We start from the raw sequence: 3,750 nt of genomic DNA, 5'->3' as shown, positions 1-3,750 counted from the left end.
GCTGCGGCTACAGAGAGAGGGAGGGCGAGAGGGTGCGCGGGGTCAAATAACCGGCGCTGCGGGCCCGCCCCCGCCCCGCCGCCAGGAGCGGGGAGGGCCTGAGGGGCGGGGCGAGCCGGGGGGCGCAGGGCACAGGGCACAGGTAGCGCCGGCGGTGGTTAGTCGCCCGGGAGGTGGTGTTAAGGGAGGCGCGGGGTTCGGAGGAGCTGAATGGAGCGATAGGCACACAGAAGTGGCCGCGCGGTCTCCGAGCCCTCTCCCTCCTCCTCGAAGCGCTCCCTTGCCCAGGTGCAGCCCATGCCACTTTCTGGGCAGAGAGCTGCCGCCTTGTCTCTGAAGCAGGGTTAGGCCGGGCTGTGCTTCAGACGGGCAAAACTCTGCTTCTCTCTCTTACTTGTCAGAGAGTAACGAACGATCTTAAGAGGGGCTTGGCTGCCTATACAGTTGGTTATGTATTGTACAAGTGACGCTGTCACCTAAAAGAGCAATCGCCAAATACAGCTATAGCTAGATGTATGTTTAGTTAGACAGATATCTAACTAGTTTTAGCTACCAGAGCTGTCCCTGAATAACCTGCAGCCGATTCTATATATACACCATTCATTTTCCATCAACATGTTTGTTTTTCTCGATTGTTGCTTAGAAATAGGCTCACGTGGAAACTTTGGTCAGAAAATTGAACAAAGACAAAAAAGTCTTAGCCTTCAGCTACAGTTATTTTAGCTTGTATGTATAAAAATAAATATATTGCATTGGATAAGTTACTTTAGAACCACCTCGGTTTTCCTGCCTTAAGCAAACCATTGCTTCAAAGAGCGAGGTCTCAAACGTGTGTTTAATAATGCTCTATCAGTGGGATAATTCATGACTAGATAAACCCCAGTGCTACATAGTTGACCTCTAAAGACAGTTTTAGAGCTGATCAAGAAGTCCTATCAAGGTAATTTTTCAACTCAATACTAGATTTCTGATGAAATTTAATTTCTGCAAAGTAATGCTAAGTTTTTTTCCAGTAAGAAATGTTTTCCATCAAATTAAAAAAAAAAAAAATTCAAAAAGACCAAGTGTATTCCCAAACTGAATGTCTTAATAAACATCTCAGTAATAAATGGTTTGGGTTGTGGATATAGAGGTTAATAGTCTGGGTTGTTATCACTCTTTCTCCATGGCCTAAAACATCTAGCCAGATACTTACACAAATCAGACACTCCTTGCTGAGTACTGCATTACTGCAGAGGCAATATAAACAGGGGACAACTTATGGACAAGAATGGAAGCAATAAGTATTGTGACTTACCACAGCATAATTTCAGAATCTATTCCAGTTTTTAATACATTGCCAGTATCTCCACATATGAGAACTGCTTTACGGCCCATTCACCATTTTGCCTTCTGTGTATTATAAGGAGTGTTTGTATTATGCAGTTTAAAAGAAATGGGTTTAACTGTCAGCACTGTAGGCTCATCAGAGCATCTTGAAAGTCAAGCCTGTTTTTCTTCTTGTTCCTACATCATCTTCAACAACTAGTAGATTTTGTACTGCTGTAGATTTTGTAATGTTACTTACAACTCTGAGTTTTGCCAGCTGTCCTGATTTTGTTGTGATTTTTAATACTGGCAATTCTAAAATCTTTAGTTTCCGTGGCAGGAGATCTCAGCTTCCATTATGACTGCAAATTTCAAATATGTGAAAAAGAAAACTTGCTGATACAACCTCATGATTATCAGAACTAAAACCATTTCTAGACAGAAAAGGGTGATTTAACTTCAATAATGTAATAAAGGAAAACCATACTTCACTGTAGACCCCAAAACAACACTAGAACTTTAGAAATTATCTGCAAAAGACATGAAAACAACTTGGTCTGACTTGACTTTTTAAAATATAGTTTTAGCAGGATGACCCTTACAATCAAGTAGCTCACTTAGTGAATGTCTTGAGCTGCTCTTGCTTTTTTCGCAAGGTATCCAGTTAAAACTCTTGTCCTCATATGTAGGTTAGTAAATATTTTTCTATTTGCTGGCTTACCCCATAGCTGCAGTATAGAAACTGCATTCATTAAAACCAGTTGTGGAGGCTGACATATGAAAGAAATAGTGCTGAATGACATGCAGAGTATCTCTCATTTGGTTGTGATAGACTTAAACTGCAAACTGGAATTTGAAAGTTTGTGTCATCACTACTTGAAGCTCTGCACTTTTCTAGAAGAAAAGAAATAACCCCTATTTCCCCTTTTCTCTTTTAATTAAGTAAGAACAATAAAGGAACTACCTGCCTAATGGCAGAAAGTAAAAATTTCTACATGAAATTTCTTTCTTGCTTTTATCATCACTTTGTAGTGCCTCACGTAGGATGTAATAATCAGTACAGAACTAGTAAATGCTGTTTCCTGGTAACTAAAAGCCAGCAAGTATTGATTAGCTAAGCTAGGAAAAAGACTGCAACAATTACTAGTCAGCTGGACCTGAGAAGGCATATGTAATTTTGCTCCTGCACAAGAAAGCCCTTCCAGCAAAGGTATGAGAGCAAAGGAATAATAAGAGACTTAAAGATATCAGAAGCAGAAACTGAACTATCAAGAGGCTCTGATTTACATAGGACTGAAAAATATTCATCCATCTTGGTTTCATTGCAGTGCACAGTTTTGACAGTCTTAGCATATAGCTGACTTTATCATTCTCCTGGCAGTTCCCATACTAAAAATTGCTACACTCTGGAAAAAAAGTCATTCAGAGTAACCCAGGTCTTTTGTGCCTTTTTAAATTTTTTTTTTTTTTTTTTGTATCACAATGACTTGCGACTTCCCTCTCCCCCCCCCTTTTTTTTCCTTTTTTTCCAAATTAAAAAATATCTTTACAGGGGAATATCTGCTGGGAAAAAAACTCCAGCCTTTAAAAAGAATTAGTGACTTTCTGAGAATAAAATATCAAGCTATATTATTCCTTCCTTTCACAGTCATAATTTGCAAAAGACTTTACTGACTGATTTCTGCTCTCAGCTACATTACTTAATTGTCAAACTTCAGTAAATAGCTTTGGCCTCAAAAGAGTTGATAGTGAAAAATCTGAGATATAAAACAAACAGTTGTGTTCCTTAAAAACAGTGAAAGCTAATATTTGCTTCTAATCACTTGTCTCCAAGGGCTTTGGCTTGAAGAATAAACAGCAGATATTGGAGGGCTTGATATGGAATAGCAGCAGCTGACAGCATTACAGTCACATGTGTCCAAACGTATTATCTCTGCATTTTGAGACCTGTGATTCTATTGTCTTCAAATGCTGATCTGGTTCTTTCAAAGCTTGTTCTATCCTGCAAGAATAAAAACATAAAGAGTTGTTAAATGAATAATGGTACTCAGGAAGCATAAAGCTTTGTCATAAGACCCAATAACTTAGCATGTGCTTCATGAGCTTATCCTCACACTGCTCCCAAATTGCCCGCGGTGTTCCCAATTTCCATATAGCTCCAGCTATCTTCCTCCCAGCTGTCTTCCAAATCCCCATGGTTTCCCCGCTTTGCTCTATGGCTTCCAGTATCTGTAATTGTTTCTAACGTTACCTCTCGATATTTTCTTAATACTGAGTATTTCAGCTGCTGATTCTCTTTCAGAGCCACGGCTCTATGATTCACCTGCTAGTGAAATCTCTTTGATCACTTAGCACCACTTTTTTTTTTGTCAGCAGATACAGCTCCTACTGCCTCACCTACTTTATTCTTTAAGAAAAGCTTATTGCCCTTATTACATGTAT

The sequence above is a fragment of the Indicator indicator genome, chromosome 1 (genome assembly GCF_027791375.1).
Source record: "Indicator indicator isolate 239-I01 chromosome 1, UM_Iind_1.1, whole genome shotgun sequence".
In the NCBI taxonomy this organism is placed as follows: domain Eukaryota; kingdom Metazoa; phylum Chordata; class Aves; order Piciformes; family Indicatoridae; genus Indicator; species Indicator indicator.
The sequence above is the reverse complement of the archived record's forward strand: the minus strand, read 5'-3'. Positions refer to the sequence as shown.